Below are 19175 nucleotides of genomic sequence, written 5' to 3' on the forward strand. Positions count from 1 at the left end.
GCTATCTAGTAGGCTGCAACCACACCTTCTTCAACTAGGTTTTAACCTCATTAGGAAGGTGGGGGTTTCCTTTCCAGCTCTGTGCTGCCTTTGGCACTCTCCCTAGGCCCTTCTTTTTTTTTTTTTTTTTTTTAAGATGGAGTCTGGCTCTATTGCCCAGGCTGGAGTGCAGTGGCACAATCTCAGCTCACTACAACGTCCGCCTCCCGGGTTCAAGTGATTCTCCTGCCTCAGCCCCCCAAGTAGCTGGGATAACAGGCGCCCGCCACCACACCCGGTGAATTTTTGTATTTTTAGTAGAGATGGGGTTTCACCATGTTGGCCAGGCTGGTCTCAAACTCCTGACCTCAGGTGATCCGACTGCCTCAGCCTCCCAAAGTGCTGGGATTACATGTGTTAGCCACTGTGCCTGGCTGACCCTATTAGGGCATTCTTTAGAACAGGGGTTGGCAAACTGTGTTCAAACCCCACAGTTTTCTGGCCAAATCCACCTCCCTACCTGTTTTGTAAATAAAATGTTATTGAAATGCAGCCAGGTCCATTTATTTATGTGTTGTCTATACAGCATTGAATGGTTATGACAGAGAAAGTATGGCCTAGAAAGCCTAATATAGGCCAGGCGCGGTGGCTCAAGCCTGTAATCCCAGCACTTTGGGAGGCCGAGACGGGTGGATCACGAGGTCAGAAGATCGAGACCATCCTGGCGAACACAGTGAAACCCCGTCTCTACTAAAACTACAAAAAAAAAACTAGCCGGGCGAGGTGGTGGGCGCCTGTAGTCCCAGTTACTTGGGAGGCTGAGGCAGGAGAATGGCGGGAACCCGGGAGGCGGAGCTTGCAGTGAGCTGAGATCCAGCCACGGCACTCCAGCCTGGGCGACAGAGCGAGACTCCGTCTCAAAAAAAAAAAAAAAAAAAAAAAAAAAAAAAAAAAAAGCCTAATATATTCACTATCTGTTCCATTATAAAGAAGTTTGCCAGCCCAACTTTAGAGTTCTCTTTACATCTTTATATTATTGTATCATAGCTTAATAACTTAATATTAAATCTCTCCTATTTTAATTATTGCATGGTCTCTGTGTCCAGACTGATACTACCTCTAACAATACAAAAATACCTACACAGCATTACTTGCAATTGAAAAGGTATATAAACAACCTAAAATCCCTGGCATGGAGATTGGTTTAATAAACTATGATATCAACACAATAGAGTGCTCTGCAGCTAGGGAAATGAATTAGGAGATCTCTATGAACTGATACGGGGTGATTTTCAGGGTACGTGATCAAGTAAAAAAAAAAAAAACAAAATACAAAAGAATATATATGGTATGCCATATGAGTAAGAAAGCTTATTTCTTAAAGAAAAACAAACAAAAAACCAAAAAACATAGGAATGGCTGAGCAGGCATGGTGGCTCACGCCTGTAATCCCAGCACTTTGGGAGGCTGAGGCAGGTGGATCATGAGGTCAGGAGTTTGAGACCAGCCTGACCAAAATGGTGAAACCCCATCTCTACTAAAAACACAAAAATTAGCCAGGTGTGGTAGCACACACCTGTAATCCCAGCTACTCAGGAGGCTGAGGCAGAAGAATTACTGGAACCCGGGAGGCGAGGTTGCAGTGAGCAGAGACCGTGCCACTGCACTCCAGCCTGGGTGACAGAGTGAGACTCCATTTCAAATAAATAAATAAATAAATAAATAAATAAATAAATAAAATGAATAAATAAATAAACCATAGGAAATATGTACTAGAAATTAATATATTATTATCCGTAGATGGTGGATAAGAATAGAATGAAAGGAAGAGAAGAGGAATTGATACTTCTATGAGTATATATTTTATATAGTTTTTATTTTAAAACCATATTAATGCTCTATAAATTCAAAAATAATATTAAATAAAAACAAGTATGAGAAAAAAATGCAAATTGAATGCAAACAGAAACCAATTACTATATTTCAAATGAATAGCACATCTACATGGAAAATAAAATAATTCAAGTAACATTTGAATACAATACTTTGGCTAACTATCTTCAGTCAAAAAACAAACAAAAAAAGTAATAAAAACACTTAAACTCTGTTTACTAGGTTTTTTGTAGACCATAGTTACAGCAATTCTAAAACTATTTTGTGTATTGTAGAACTAAGCAAACAGGTACATACATAATGTGTTGGGAGCCAGGGTTCTCACTGTGGGAGAAGGCAGATACAAATACAAAATGAGTGAAGACAAAAAAGAATCTAACTTGTTGCACTGGAATTGGAATACTCTACACAGACAGACAGATAGACAGATATTTCCTAGCTCTGTCTTCTAAAAGAATCTAGAAGCAGTAATACGCAATAGCAATGAGCAACTAGTAACCAGATCTTGGTTTTTAAATACCACTCACACTAAAAGGAGTGAGGGCTTCTTGGAAAAATGCTGATTCCAGGGCTGGAGCAGTTAAAGTACAAGATGAGCCTGAAACATCATGTGCCAGAAAATAAGAAAGTGTTCAAAAAATTAAGAGAATCTGTCAAAAGACTATGGAAACTGCCCTTGAAGGGGCTTCTACTGGGAAAACTGGGAAAATATGAGCATCAAATAAACAATGATATTAATAGATTTTAGTCTATTAAGTTAAATATCTATTTATAGACTTAAAAATACATGCTAAAACTATAAAACTTTTTTTTCTTTTTTTTTTTTTTGAGATGAGGTCTCATTGTGTCACCCAGGCTGGAGTGCAGAGGCACCATCATTGCTCACTGCAGCTACACTGCAGCTTCAAACCCGGGGCTCAAGCCATCTTCTCACCTCAGCCTCCCAAGTAGCTGCTACCACAGACGTGCCACCATGGCCGGCTAATTTTTATTTTTCTTGTAGAGACAGAGTCTCGCTATGTTGCCCAGGCTGGTCTTGAATGCATGGGCTCAAGCAATTCTCCCAGTTTGGCCTCCCATAGTGCTGAGATAACAGGCATGAGCCACCACACCTGGTCTATAAAACTTCTAACAGAAAACAGAAGAAAACCTTTGTGATATTGAATAGACAAAGATTTCTCATATAGGACAAAAAAGGAAAAGAATACAAACAACAACTATATGTGATCCTGGATTTAAAAAAAAAAAGCTATAAAGGACAACATTGGGACAATTTGAAAATTTGAATATAGGCTGGGCGTGGTGGCTCATGCCTGTAATCTCAGCACTTTGGGAGGTTGAGGCAGGTGGAACACCTGAGGTCAGGGGTTCAAGACCAGCCTGACCAACATGATGAAACCCCGTCTCTACTAAAAATATAAAAAATTAGCCGGGCGTGGTGGCAGGTGCCTGTAATCCCAGCTACTTGGGAGGCTGAGGCTGGAGAATTGCTTGAACCTGGGAGGCAGAGGTTGCAGTTAGCTGAGATCATGTCATTGCACTCCAGCCTGGGCAACAGTGTGAGACTTCCTCTCAAAAAACAAAAGAAAAGAGGGAGGCAGAGAGAGAGAGAAAGAGAGAGAGAGAGAGAGAGAAGAAAGAAAGAAAATTTGAATATAAACTGTAGATCACTGTTAAATTTTGAATTTGATTATTTTACTGTGGATATGTAAAAGAATGTCTTTGCTATTAGGAAACTCATGCCAATGTATCTAATGGATAAAGGATCGATGTCTGGGAACTTATTCTCAAATGTTTCCACCAAAACTACTTCTATTACTACTACTGCTGCCACCATCCCCACCCTTAGTAATAATAACAACAGCAGATATACAATAAATGTGGCAAAATGTTAACTGGTCAATCTAGGTGAAGGAGTGTCTGTGATTTCTTTTCATGGCTGCTTGTGGGTACTGGGTTGCATTAATAATCAGGGAATCTTGCAATAAGTGCACACCCTTTGCTGTTTATTGGCTATGGATTTATTCATTCCTTTATTTCCATCTTCTCAGGTGCTGGGCTAGGTGCCATCCAAATGTTACCCCATTTAATTTTCACAAAAATCTTGTGAAGTAGATTTTATTTCCTCCACTTATACACAGATGAGACAAATGAGGCTCAAAGAGGTGACTTGCCCAAAGTCGATGTCAGTAAATTATAAAGCAATAATTGCAACCTAGGACTTCAGGTTCAGTGTTCATTTCACATCAGTTCAGGCCTCAGGGGCCCAACATTGTGACCATCAACGGATGTTGCAGAATCAGAAAGCAAAACATAGCAGCTCTGAGAGGTTAGAGGAGAGGGCCTTAGAACACAGATTCTGTGGGAATTCAGCAATTAGAAAACATAGCTTAATAATGTTAGAACAAATGAATAAAGAGTTAATGTTCATATCACTACTTCCCTAAATAATCTACAGTTTTATATTATTTTCTTTTCATCAGGCTATAGGTTGCTTCACACATGTACCATTATTATTTACTGACCTACATAAATATCCTCTACAAATATTAATATGCCTCAGGTTTTATGTGTTTATGTGTTTTTAAACATCCTATTATATAGAAACATGAAGGAAACAGACAAAAAACAATTCCACTGATATTTTAAAAAGAAACATATGTATATGATTAAAATTTCCAAAATATTGTTTATTTTCTTTATTGCATTAACAAATACATTCCTAGAACATGCAGCCTATGACTTTCTTTTTTAGCAGCTGTAGGGGATTCCATTGTAAGGGTGTGGCTTGGGTGCATATGCATGTGTGAATGTGCATATGTGTACAGGTTTCCATGTGTGTTTATGTGTTTGTATAGGTTTGTATATGTATGTGTGTAGGCTTATATGTGTGTATGTTTGTGTATGTATGTGAGTTTGTGTGAGTGTGTGTGTGTTTATGACTATAACCACTGGCTGTCACTGGTGACTATGTTTGTCTCATCCATGAGTTTTCAGGCTATGAGAAGCATAAGAATCATGTCTGATTGACTTTCAATACTCAGCAACTGAGCAAGGAGGCTGGCGCTGAGGTTTTTTGAGACATAACTTTCATTGGCACATAACAAGTTCTTTACATATGAAGAGCAGTGTTAAAGACCATGAGCTCAGACTACCTGGGTTCAAATCTACTACTGTGTGGTCTGGGGAGGCTCCTGGGAAAGTTTCTTAGCCTTCCTTACCTCTGTTTATTCCTGGTCAGGTTCCCTTGCAGCAGAACCTGATAAAGGTTTGGGGGACATGTGATTTATTTTTTGACTCACAGTCCAAAGGCAGGAAGGGAAGAGGGAAGCGGGGAGCTAAGTAAAGATGTGGTCTCAACTGGGTCCAGCTTCAGTTTGATCCTCAGGGAGCTCTTGAACCACAAAGTGAATCCTACATTAAGGCAAAGGCTAGCTTTTTTTTTTTTTTTTTTGAGAAGGAGTCTCGCTCTGTTGCCAGGCTGGAGTGCAGTGGTGCGATCTCAGCTCATTGCAACCTCCGCCTCCCAGGCTCAAGTGATTCTCCTGCCTCAGCCTCCTGAGTAGCTGGGATTACAGGCATGCACCACCCAGCTATTGTTGTATTTTTAGTAGAGACAGGGTTTCGCCATGGTGGCCAGGCTGGTCTTGAATTCCTGACCTCAGGTGATCCACCCGCTTCGGCCTCCCAAAGTGCTGAGATTACAGGCCACCACTAGGGCTAGCTTTTTATGCCTCTTTGTTCCTTACTCATTGGTTGCTGACTGTCCCCCAGGGTTGGTGTGGGGTATAATCTCTGGGGCGGCTTCTGTTTGACTGAAGGCAATTTTCCAGAGAAAAGGGAGCTGTAAACCTTTAGCAACCAACACTTTACGGTAGCTTGGAGAGGTGTGCACCTGCCTGGTAAAAGGGATGCGAGAGACCAACAGCATCCTACAATCAGAACTTCACGAGGCCATTGTCAGGGTTAAACATGATACTCCATGTAAAGCACTAGAATAATCAGAACAAGTAACATTTATTTGCATGCTTAAGCCAAGCATTGTTCTAAGTTCTTTGCCCACAGAAAACTATCTAATATACAAGAAACCCTTTCATTTTCTAACTTATAAGTTAAAAAATTCTAAACTTACAGAAAAGTTGAAAGAATAATATAATGGGCCAGGTGCGGTGGCTCACACCTGTAACCCCAGCACATTGGGAGGCTGAGTTCAGAGGATCACTTGAGGTCCGGAGTTTGAGATCAGCCTGGATGACATAGTGAAACCCCGTTTCTACTAAAAGTACAAAAATTAGCTGGGTGTGGTGGCGGGCGCCTGTAATCCCAGGTATTCAGGAGGCTGGGGCAAGAGAATTGCTCGAACCTGGGAGACGGCGGTTGCAGTGAGCCAAGATGGCGCCACTGCATTCCAGCCTGGGCGGCTGAGCGAGACTCTGTCTCCAAAAAAACAAAAATTAAAAAACAAAAATAATAATCATACATACCATGTGCCCAGAAAGCAGAAATCCAGCAACATTCAGAGGGAACTATTGACTCACAGAAATAAGGGAAGGAGTGGAATTCTGTTCAGTCAGGATCTTTGGGAGGGTGAATTATAATGACCAAAGGCAGCCTAGAGTCTTCTCCCATGTCTCATCCTACATATCGACAATACATATCTATATCTAAGGAACTGGTTCTCCAAGAAAATCTCCTTATCCAAGGTCTCCATTTGTTCCTTGTCACCCACAGGGTAAACTCCAGACTCCTTGCGTTATGGCCATTCTGGCCGCTGCTCTAACTGTGCCCATAGGAGAATTTAGACACATCAAGTCATGCTGTGGGAACAGGCAGTGGCAGAGGCTTTCCTAGGGACTCTAAGAAGAGAACTCGAGGGACCTTGGGGATAAAAGATTGGGAAAAACACACTGCATGCGAGCTTAATCTAATACCGATGCCTGGGTATAGCATTCTGCTTATTATTGAGATGGGCTAATACCAGATTCCTAAGCAAGGGAGTTGACTGCAAAGATCCAAAGGTTCTTTTTACAAAAAAAATATCTGGAAGTTCAAGGCAGCCTTGTTTTGGGATGTGGGTAATACAAAGTGTAGGGGAAAGAGATTGCCTCCTCTTCAGTGGGGAGCTGGCTGGACATCTCCACACTGGTATGTTATCAGGGTTGGAAATGCAGGCTTGGGTCCAGCTCAACAGGCTCCTTGGTGCAGTGTGGTTTGGGCAGATACGGGTGGAAGATGACACTGAGGGCTTTGATAGCAAAGGAAACACCAGGGCCTTGGCAGTGTGGTGAATGCCTGAGGCAGTGGCTGCACCTGTGCCCATGGAAAGATGGAGCAAGTGAAGAGGAAAATGGGCCTTCCACAATGCAGTCAGAGAACTTGGTTCTCTGGTATGGGTAGATGTAAGATGACGCTGGGGGTAAGATGTAAGATGAAGCACCAAGTGTCTTGGCAGTGTGTTGACATCAGAGGCAATGACTGGACCTGTGCCCAAGGAAAGATGGAACAAGTGAAGAGGAAAATAAGCATTTCACAATGCAGTCAGAGATCTGGGTTCATAGGTACACAGAGGGCCTACCCTGACCCTGATTAATCCAGAGTAATTAATTCATCCACTTAATAGTTACTGGACATTTACTGTTTAGGTAGTAAATGAAACAGACATTATTGACACCAAAAAGCTTATATTCCAATGACAGAAACTGACAAAAAGCCAGATAACAAATATACAAGCAATTTCAAATAGCAGTAAGTGCTCTTAGAAAATTAAAAACAGATATATATATATATATATTTATATATATATATTAGCGTATTAGGAGAGAAGCTTTACACTTTTTCAGTTGTGTGAATCAGAGTGAAATTACATTATTATAATCCTACTTTTTACTCCTAGGCTGTTGTAGCAGGGAGACCCTCAAGGCCATCTACAATATCACCACAACTCTCATAGAGCTGCCTGTAAAGGATGACAAGAAGGAAGTAGGCTGAGACCCAAGGTCTGGGTCAGGGGACTAATGCTGTTGTCACCAAGAAGGGTATAAAAAAGCTACTACTGCAGTAGCTAAAGGAACATGTGAAACCTTTGTTCTAGTCCAGGCTGGCACTGGTGTCCATGGGCACACCCAGGTGTATAACGAGGAATCTCTGGTCACAGAAGCTTTCAGTGACAAGTGGGTAGAAGGTCTTGGATCTAAGAGGGTCCATCCTGGAAGAAGCAGGACTATGACTATGGCAGGTGCCCACAGAAGAGTCCAATAACCTGGAGTAGGTGAGGGATATGAAAGTTGTCAAGCACTCTTGTTAAATTATTCGTTTAATAAATATTTATTAAACTCCTGCTATGTGACAGGCTTGTGTTATGTGTTAGGAATACAGTGATAAACTCTCAGTCAAAGACCCTTCCCAGATGGAGCTTATATTCCACTAGGTCCCAGCCTAGAGAGCTGTGGATTGATCTTAGTTAAGAACTACAGGAGAATCTAGGAATATGTCTGGTTGTAGAAACTGGTCAGGTATCCTGGATGGTATCCGCAGTTTCATGGGCCCATAGAGAGATGCTAAGAACTTCATCCAAGAGAAAGGACTGAAGAAGAGGTGAGGATGGAGTCCTAGAACACCATCAGAATTGGTTTTCATTGAGCAAGAATGGGTGTTGGAAGCAAGCTATCCATGGCTTAACAGGGTTGGGGTCAGCTAGTGTCCACCCAGAGTCCCTGAGTATTATTAATGCTGCTCAGCTAACACAACATGTAGCCAGCAGCCTAAGGAAACAATCACAGACACTCCAGCCCCTCTTGCTCTGGCTTCTTCTCTTACTCTCACCTCCACTCCCTACCTTCCCCCACCAAATTCATCTTGGGGATGTCCCTCAGACTTGATGATTGAATAGTGTTTCTTCTGTTTTGGCCCTTGGCTGGTTGGATTTAGCTTGTACTCATTCTCAGACTTTTCAGGTTTTTCACCATGTGGGATAAAATTCCTACCCTGAATATTCTTGGCTCCAGGCCTTCAGACCCACCCACCTGGCCTGCATTCTTGGTCCAACACACAGCAACAACCTTTAAGAGAGGGCTGATCATTTTGTCATGAACCCACTGCTCCAAGGGCAAGCCTGTTGCTATGGCAACATGGATGATCTAGCAGGCTCACGGCTGTCACTCTGCTTTGGGACTAAGGACTTAGGGAGGGGAACAGTAGCCTCCTTGGGGAGACAACAGCCCTTGTGGGCCAATTACCAGAAAAGAGAGCAAAATGCCTCCCTCACCCTGCCCTAGCAGGCCCTGTGGCCTTCAGTTCCTCTCTGCCTCCTTCAGGTTGCTTCTATTTCTGACTCCAGAGAGATTTAAAGGGAATCCAGAGAAATTGCCAGGTTTCGTTATTCAGCTTTAAACCTGCACGTGGATTCTCTAGAGAGCCAAAAGGGATGACATCTCTCCTTTTTTCCCTAAGCAAGGATGTGGAAAGATGATGGTCCCACTGGTGCAACCTGGTAATCCCTCTGGGAAGATAACAAGGTTTCTGACCTCAAAGAGACTTGGAGACCAAATCTTCCATGGATCTCACTTCTGTTCATGCTGGTCTAGGTTCAAAGTGTAGCCTCTACCCCTATGCCCATGTAGTCAACTGATCCACTTCCGAGCTATCATCCTCATGAAGTTTTGTACATCTTTCTGCCCCAGGCTTCCATCTCTTCTCTCCTTCTCATTCTCTTCCACTCTGGCCTGTTGAATCCTTTCTCCATAGCTAGCAAACTATCATACCTGTACAGTTTCTTTTCTAACACTCTCACCTCATTCCTCCTACCTTGGGAAAGCTGGCCTCTTCCCTTGGAGCACTGCTTTTCCTGCACCCCTCTTACCTTTGCATGTCAGTTCAACAAGGTGGGTTAATATCTATGAGGAATATAATAGATCAGAACAATAGAAAAGTCACTAATAGATCAGAACAATAGAAAAGTCACTAACACTGGTTTCATTAAGTAGGGCTCATTGTTCACATAACCAGATACCTGGTTATAGACGGTTGTTAGTATTGGTTCAGTGGCCAGTTGAAATCAGGACTCACATCTCTGGGGTTGTCTTGCCTTTTCCTCATACCATATTTCTTTTCTTTTCTTTTCTTTTTTTTTTTTTTCAGGTGGAGTCTTGCTCTGTCGCCCTTGCTGGAGTGCAGTGGCGCTATCTCCACTCACCGCTCTGCCTCCCGGGTTCACGCCATTCTCCTGCCTCAGCCTCCCGAGTAGCCGAGACCACAGGTGCCTGCTACCATGCTGAACTAATTTTTTATTTTTAGTAGAGACGGGGTTTCACCGTGTTAGCCAGGATGGTGTCGATCTCCTGACCTCGTGACCCGCCCACCTCCGTCTCCCAAAGTGCTGGGATTACAGGTGTGAGCCACCACGCCCAGCCCCATATTTCTAACCTCTTGGTCACAATATGGACATTGTAGTCTAGACTTCATGTCTAAATTCCAGGTGAGAAGAGAAAAGGAGTTAAAGGGTGTTGCCTGCATCAGGAAAGAAAAACATTATCAGAATCCCTAGAGAAGTTAAGCTTATGTCTCATTGGCTAGAAGTGTGCCACATGGCATCCCTAGATGTAAGGTAATCTAGGAAGGTAGGTATATTTAGCTGGCATATTGTACCCCAGAACAAATTCAGGATTTCGTTACTAAGGAAGAAAAGGGATAAAGATAAAGATATCGGGCAGAGAACAAGCAGTGTCTGCCACAGTGGCTGCTTCACTCCCCCACATTATATTTCACTGTCTTGTTAAAACCATTCTCCTTTGATCTTATGCCATTCAGTTATTCTGCCCTACCTCCCCCCATCCACTGTTGGTGCTGTCATCTACTGGGGGGTCCTTGCATTCATTATGTACCTTGGCAATGGGCAAAAAGCCCACCATTCTGCAGGGCAAGCCAGTTGCCTGCCTCCTACACACAAGCCTTGATCCGTCTTGACGACAACTTGGTTCCCAGCTCTTCTTCCTCTCTGCTCTCATCCTTACTCAACCAGTCTCTACTCTCATCTTGTTTCAGTCTAGCTGTCACAGCCTCTATAGCCTCCATTTACTACTGCTCAGAAAGGACTCCCTTTGTCTCTTCATACTCAAGATGCCCCATCTTGAACTTAATGTCTATTTTGCTCATCACCACACACCCCCAGCTGGCCCCTGCTTCCTGTTAGCAAAACTGGACCAGGTGGCTGAGGTTCCAGGGGTCAGGAGACCCTAACTTCTCCAGGCTCCTTTGCTGATCTGACACATTTCTCCAGCTTGATTTGCAACATCCTCTCCGAGACAATTTTTATATTCACTCTGCAGTTCCGCATACCACAACTGTAGCCAAGAGGTGCTTTCCTTTCTCTCCTATTTGTTAACAGCCCTGGGAAGAGGCATAGTGGTGAGAATGTTGGGCAATGTTTTAACAATACTAATAAAAAATACTATTATATAAAGGATTCATGTAATTGATTTGTGCACTACTATTCCCCAAATGCTACTGAGAGCAAAGTGTTGGCAGCGTTTATTTTTTATTGCTTAGAATTTAAACTTCAGATTTAGCAAACAGTAGGTACCAAACAGTCTTAGATACATCCAGTAGATAGGGGGAAGATTTATTCTTATATAAAATTTGACCCTGTTACATTTAGTTCATCATTTTAATTTGTCAAGATATTTTGTTTACTATCCAGATTCTGCCATCTATTATATTTTCCACGTTTTCTTGCTCTGTGTGACTGCAGCAGGTAGATAAGAAAGTATAAGATGATGTCCCTAGAACTTGGAGAAAAATACTTCTCTGAGAACTGAAATATCTCATAATGAATAGTTATCAGATTATAATTTTCATCAGATGTAACCCATCCTAACAGGTTAGTTACAATCTGAAACTAATTGATGATAAATACTGGATCCTTAACTGGTTAACAAAAAAAAAGTAGTAACCTAATCAATTATTGTGTAACTGAAAAGTAATCTCTCCCTTGCTCCTTTCCCAACAGGAAAGTCTGAAGCCAGGCTTGCTTAGCAGAGTTCTCCATATAGTAGGGATCTCACTCTTTCAAGATGTAGGATCTCAACAGGTTAGCCAGCCCTCTGAGTGAAGCTGGTCAGTTGGGGCTGTGACAACATAGCACACTCAAAGGGGCAGACCCTTCTCAGCTGCAACAGATTGATGTCCTTGGAAAAGGTGGACCCAGTGTAGGCAGACTTTCCTAGAAAGTCCAGAAGTGACTGTGCAAGCCCAAAGCAATCCGAACAAATATTTGTGGGCCACCAAGAACCTCTGGTATGAAGTAAATAATAAAGGCATTGAACAATAATAACCTGTCTGTATATCCACCAATGGGACCGATGGGCCACAGTGTGACATCTATCCTATTTGTGTCATAAGGGAGATGAGTTCCACCGTGGGACAGCCTGTGTGACTGCTCGTTGGAGATTATTCAATTCCCTTTGCTGTAATTTCATGGTCACCAAATTTCTGCTTGCTAACTTTGTTTTACAACAAACTTTAGAAAGAAGGTGATCTGAATAAGAGGATATATGTATTTCAGTCTCTGGAAAGGGGTATTTCTTCATATTGAGAAACCAGTGTGTTGAGCATTTGTCTGCCTTGTAGAGCTTGAACCACTCTGGGTAAGCTGACAAAATAAGATTCTGGTGTTGAGAAGCTGAGTATGTGACCATGATATTAACAGTGACCTAAGTTTGTGTGGCCCCCTTTGTTCTCCAGAAACCAACCAGTCAGCCTTCTTTTTGTAAATGTAGCAGACACCATTTTGCTAGTGAATGAGGTTAAATCTTTAGCCTTGTCATTGGTTCAGCTTTGTAATTTAAAACTCTCTTATTTTATCCTCTGATTTTAAAACCCCAGATTTTCCTTTTTGTGTCCTTTGCCCCCTGAAGTTTCCATCTGTTTAGCAACTAAGCACTGTTTAGGTATCTACTATCTTCCCCAAGTTGCCTTTACTTTTCCTGTTTACCTTTCTCTTGTTTTATTTATTTATTTATTTTTATTTTTATTTTTTTTGAAATGGAGTCTTGCTCTGTCACCCAGGCTGGAATGCAGTGGTGCAATCGCAGCCCATTGCAACCTCCACCTCCCGGGTTCAAGCAATTATCTTGCCTCAGCCTCCTGAGTAGCTGGAATTACAGATGTGCACCACTATGCCTGACTAAGTTTTGTATTTTTAGTAGAGACGGGGTTTCACCATGTTGGCCAGGCTGGACTTGAACTCCTAACCTCAGGCAATCTGCCCACCTTGACCTCCCAAAGTGCTGGGATTACAGGCATGAGCCACCATGCATAGCCTCTCTTGTTTTACTTCTCTCATTACTTTTTGTTCTTTTAGTTTGGAAACCCACCTCTTTCCTCAGTGTCGTTATTAAAAACCCACATGTTACAGGTTCATTAGGACTGAAACATTCCTTCAGAGCTGAGCTGACCAACATGTTAGCCACTAGCTACATGTGACTACTGCACACACGAAATGTAAAATGTGGCTGGTCTGAAATGATGGTATAGGTATGAAATTCACAGAAGATTTAGAATACTTAAGATAAAAAAGAAAGTAAAGTATCTCACTAATACTTTTTTTGGTATTGATCACCTATTGAAATGGTAATATTTGGTTATACTGGGTTAAGCAAATGTACATTAAAATTACTTTCATCTATTTCTTTTTACTTCTTTAATACTAGAAAATTTAAAAGTACCTATCTGGCAAGCAATATAAAACTATTGGCCAGTGCTGCTTGAGAGTTTTAATGTCTGTATTTTTTATATCTCTGTAAGCATGGACGCTGTATTAAAAATCCAATTTGAGTAAACACCCCCGAATTACTTTTCCATTTCTCTTTTCTCTCTTCTGACCCCCCTTCCCAAGTCATTATCATCTTTCCTTTTTTGGGGAGTTTAAAATAAAGGGGAAATTTTTCTTTTTTGATTTAGAAGTAGGCATGAGACAAATACATTGAAATATAATGGGGATGTAAGAAAAACGGAAAGTAAGCAAACTGCCTATAGACAATCTGTTAACAAAACACAATAATATATACACCTGGACAAGCAACAATCCCATAAGGAAAGCTAGCAACTTTAATTAATTCACCTGCAGGCACTACACTGAGAATTGTTTCTTTCCACTTGAGTGTAATTGTGCTGCAATGCCAGAGTGAGCTGTCAGGAGTTTTGCTTCTCTTATACCAGACCTGTCTTCAAAGGCTCACTTTTATGTGTTATGTAAATGATAATTAATACATGTAACACATTGACAACAATAATAAGCCTAAGTTTGGGAGTCAGAGAGATTCTAGGTTTGATTTTAGCTTTGCTAGTCGCTAACTCAATGGCCTGGGACTAGCAACTTCACCTCTGGAGCCCTACCTACTAATCTGTAAAATAGGAATAGGAATAGTAGGACCACTCCCTTCCCTTCCCTGCACTGCCCTGCCCTGCCCTTGTCCTTGCCCTGCCTTTTCTTTTCTTCTTTCTTTCTTTTTTTGAGACAGAGTCTCTGTTACCCAGGCTGGAGCGCAGTGGGGCAATCTCGGCTCACTGCAACCTCCACTTCCCAGGCTCAAGTGATTCTCCTGCCTCAGTCTCCCAAGCAGCTGGGACTACAGCCATGCACCACCAAACCCAGCGAATTTTTTGTTTGCTACGTTGGCCAGGCTGGTCTTGAACTCCTGGCCTCAAGTGATCCAACCACCTGGGCCCTCTCAAAGTGCTGGGATTACAGATGTGAGCTACCATGCCCGGCCAGGACCATAGTTTCTGATGGGTCAACATCCTGCCTCTGCTCCTAGCCATTCTTCACTCATTAAAAAAATCTGTTCTGCTGCCAGGCTATGTGGCTCGTGCCTGTAATCCCAGCACTTTGGGAGGCCAAGGTGGGTGGATCACTTGAGGCCAGGAGTTTGAGACCAGACTGACCAACATGGTGAAACCCCATCTCTACTAAAAACAAAAAAAAATTAGCCAGGTGTGGAGGCACGCGCCTGTAATCCCAGCTACTCAGGAGGCTGAGGCAGGAGAACTGCTTGAATCCAGGAGGTGGAGATTGCAGTGAGCTGAGATGGCGCCACTGCACTCCAGCCTGGGTGACAGAGCAAAACTCCGTGTGAAACAAAACAAAACAAAACAAAAGCAAAAACAACAAAAAACTGCTTTGCAAATGATTGTGTCTCTGCCTTTCATCAAATAAATTTTATTCCTCACTTCAAACCTTGTGAAAAGAACTTTGAGAGGGTCACTGACCTGAGCATTTGACATTTGTCCTCTGCAGTTTGGATGGACCTGAGGAACTGGTCTCTGATTCAGACTGTTGAACTTTTAAGGTGGAGAATTGTGGCTTACAGAGTGTATTCATGGTGGGCAAGGACAGAAGGCTGGTTAGAAAATGCCTGCACTAGCGTATGTACAGGCAAAGGACATTTGTGTATTTCTGGCAGAGCAAATGTAGGGAGAGAAAGCCAGCCATGAGCTATATTAAAGGGATTTGCCCAAAAGCACAAATGGATACCAACAGTGAGGGACTCCTTGCAGAATGCTGAAAATCAGGGCTTTCAGAGGGAACACAAGCAGTTAAGGAATCTTTGAGAAACCCTTGAATGTAACCCAAGAAAAAGGGTCAACTTTTAAATACCTGGTAACCCACAAAAGCAGCAGTGAAGACTTAGTTTTATACTTGGAGGATATAGCACCGTATGCTTAAAATGGTTTATAATTCATTCACCTTTCTCCAGCCACATTTCAACCCCATTTCCCTGGATAGCTATACAAAACTTCCTCAGGAACCTGAACTTACCCCTTCTTGCTAGGCTGAGGTTCTAGGCTGGGACCAATTTGGGGAGCCTCTGGTCTTCTTTAATTTCTGTTCCATGCAGATTGTTCTTGGTCCCAGGGAATCATTAGCTAGGTAAAGATAAAATGTCCCTTAGGAACAGTATCAACTAGAACTCACATTATTCAATGAGAATGTGTGCCTATCTGCTATATTAACCAGCACCAAGTGGGAAATTCAAGCACTGTATAGAACACAGTGGGTTACAGTTTAAGCCCATCATGATGCGCTGACCTTAGTCTGCTTAAAGACTAATTCTGGAATGGAAGAAGGGGACCAGGAGGAAAAGGTGAGGATGAGGCAACAAGACTATTCTGTGTGACATATTCAAATGCATGCCAATAAATGTTAAGATAAGATAATAAAAATTAAGTGCTAAGGGTACTAAAAAGCCAAAAGATCACCTTTTGCCAGGGGAATTTGAAGGGGCTTTGTATAGGAGCCCATACTCTAAGGACTGTAGAGGTGAGTATCTGAAGACGAAGAACCTGGGAATTCCATATTAGTAAAGGAAGCTAACTGGGGCAAGAGGTTAAGGAGAAAAAGTTGGATTGCTAGGTGGGGGGTAGATTACAAAGATTTCCCAGGGTAAGGAGCCAAATGCCCATGGGAAATCCATGCAGTAAAATAATGATTCCTAGGGGAAGCTTCTAAGCATATGAAAGTTTTCACTGTTTATTTTGTGTTGAGAGGGTCAAGGAATTCATGCCAGACTGTTTCAGGAGAGGGAGTTAAGAAGGGACAACAACAGGGAGAGGGCTATTATTTTCCCTTCTTTCCAAACACCAGGGGCACACTACTGACACATTTTGATTTTAAGATAAAATTCTTATGGGTAGATAAGATTTTAAGTGCTTCAAAGTGTTTCAGTTGGAGGCAAGGGAAAAACTGAGATTACGTTTCTCCCCCAGACTAGGGGTGTTTGATTGAGTAGCAGCACAGGGTATTAATCCCAAAGTACCACTAATGATGCAATCATCAATCCATCCACACATCGCCTACATATGGTCCATTCCATAAGCCAACATTTTTGAATGCTCACCATGTGTCAGGTCCCATACTGTGTTTCTGAGTTGCAACAATGAGTAAAACTGTCCTTACTAGTATATGTCAGTGAGTTGGGAATGGGGGAGAAAGATGAAACAAAAATAGTAACTTTAATTTTTATAGCTGAGAGATGAGTATTTGAGGGCTCCTTATATGATTTCTTCAGTTTTTTGTATGTTTAATAATTTCCCTAATAAAGTCAGATAATAAAAACTGTCCTTTCTTTCAAACAAGGGAGCTAGATTTGATAGATGCCTGTATCACAAGGGCAAGTCCAGCCATGAAATTAATCCCAGGATATTAGTGGAAGAGAAGACCCTGGGGCATGATGGGGGAGGTGGTCAGGAAATGCCCTTCTGTGAAGGGTAAATGATCTCTAGAAGTAATTGTTCAGATTAAGGAAGCCAAAAGCTAAACACCTGACTCAGCCTCAAACTGGGTTTGGAGGTTCTCACAGGTCAGGGTCAGGAGTGAGGAACTAGCCTCTGCCACATTACCTTCACTTTATTTTATCTCCTTCTTCCCCCTTTGCTTAAATGTCAACGAACATCAAAGTTGATGTTCAGATTCAACCAACATTTCCAGAGCACCTACTATGTATCAAAGGCTTCTGGTTAGAATCTGCCTGTGTCACCTTACAGAGAGGGAAGGCCGAGAAGGCCTCAAGCCGTGGAGAACGTGACTCCATTAGGCAAGGGCAGGTTAGGAACCCAGTCCCTCCAAGTCTAAGTCAGAGAAAATAGGTCAGAAACTTGGAATCAGTGGTGGATTCAAATTCCGACTACTTTCGTGGGTTTCGGCAAGTAAATGGTCCTCTCTGAGTTGGCTCAGTTTCTCCATCCATAAAAAGGGTACAGCAAGACTGTGGAAGGTTGTAACGACCAGAGATTCTGACTGTCAAGATCCTGGCACTTAGCGAAGGCTCCATTAAATGGCAGCCATCATTCTTGGCCAAGTGCGGACGCACTCTCCCGGGCACGCCTCCCGCGGGGTCCCTCAGGACAGGCCGAGCCCGCCTCCGCGGCTCCGGTCTCGCAGAGCTCGCGCCAGGTGGCCCAGCATCTTAGTGCCCGCAACCCGAAGCGAGCGAGGAGCGAGGGAGGGTTGGATGACCAAGGTCTGCCCTGGAGGATCACCCCCCAGCCCCTTCCACGCTGCCGGCGCAGGTGAGGTTTTCGGCCCAGGCCAAGGGGACCGCGACCTCTGGGGAGGTCGAGGAGGAGGGCGCAGCGGGGGGCCTGGAGCGGGGCTCCAGAGGGCGCTCCCTCCCTCGCCCAGGTTCACCCCAGGGCCAGCCTCGGCGCCGGGGCCCGCGGGCTGCGCGCTCTGCGGCTGCGAAAACCCGGAGAGGCGGATTGGAGCGCGCTCACCGCGCTCGCAGCCAACTCCTCCGCGGTCCGGCCGCCGAGCTGGGCATGCTCAGTGCGGACGCCGCGCCGCCGTCCGCCAACTCGGAAGCTCGCGCTCCCGGGCCGTGGGGGCGAGAACGCCGGCGGCGAGCCGGCGTCGCTCGCCGCCCCCAGACAGTGGCAAACTTCGCGGCGTTCCCGGAGCTCGTCCGGGCGAAGCAGATACCTCACAAATAAAATCATAATCCAATTCCCCCATCCCAACCCGAATGATGGAGGCTGCGGCGGCCGGAGTGACCCCGCCGCCGCCAGCCCCAGCCCGCTAGCCGCGGACCAACAGGTAAAGTGTTGGGGGTTGGGGGCGGAAGGGAAGAGGAGCTGGGGCTGGGGGGAGGCGGCGGGCTGGAGGAGCCCGAGACGCCTGCGGGCTGGCTGCCCCCGTCGGCGCTCACAGCCATCGCTCCTCACCCCCTTCCCCAGCCCCTGGAGGGACTGTAAAGGGTTAAGTCGGCCCCGCGCCACCGTGAGCACGGCCCCCTCCAGCCGCCGCGACCGCCAGCAGCGCGCCTCGGCGCCTGCCCGGAGCCGCCGAGGGGACCGGAGCTGCGGATGCGCCACCGGAGCCTGGCGGACGTCTAGGAGTCACCGGCCGCTTCCCACCGGCCGCATCCCTGCGTCTCGCGCCCCCTTCAGACCTCCCTTCCTCTGCACCGGCCGGGTCCGCGCCCAGGTGGCGGGGTCTGCGGGGCGCGTGGCGGCGGGGGAAGGGTCCCTGCCGGGAAGAGAGGCGGGGGCGGTCCGCTCCGCAGCTTCTTTCCGGGAGAGGAGGGCCACCCTCGCCTTGGGCGAGCACTTGAGCCACCAGCCTAGGCGCCAAGAAAAGTTTTTTTTTTTTTTTCCAGTGCCCCACCCCCACCCCCCATGCTGCGCCCAGCTGGGGTGGGTTTGGGTCCATTGGTGAAAAAAGTCACACGTTCCCATCAGCTGCTCCTCCCCCTGGGGACAGGGTGTTGGGGGAGCAGAGGCGGCAGGCGCCGCGGAGGACCCTGGCCGACCTC

The 19175-nt window shown here is 44.5% G+C and overlaps 1 long non-coding RNA gene across 1 annotated transcript in view; it reads left to right on the forward strand.

Moving 5' to 3' along the window:
• LOC126948256 (uncharacterized) overlaps nt 1-13726 on the forward strand; it is a 106295-nt gene extending 92569 nt beyond the window's left edge. The window contains exons 5-6 of the long non-coding RNA XR_007723378.1: nt 7766-7907; nt 11876-13726. This is a non-coding gene — a long non-coding RNA (uncharacterized LOC126948256). The remainder of the gene's footprint in view (nt 1-7765; nt 7908-11875) is intronic.
• The last annotated feature ends 5449 nt before the right edge of the window (nt 13727-19175 follow it).

Source organism: Macaca thibetana, chromosome 2, assembly GCF_024542745.1.
Source record: "Macaca thibetana thibetana isolate TM-01 chromosome 2, ASM2454274v1, whole genome shotgun sequence".
NCBI lineage: Eukaryota > Metazoa > Chordata > Mammalia > Primates > Cercopithecidae > Macaca > Macaca thibetana.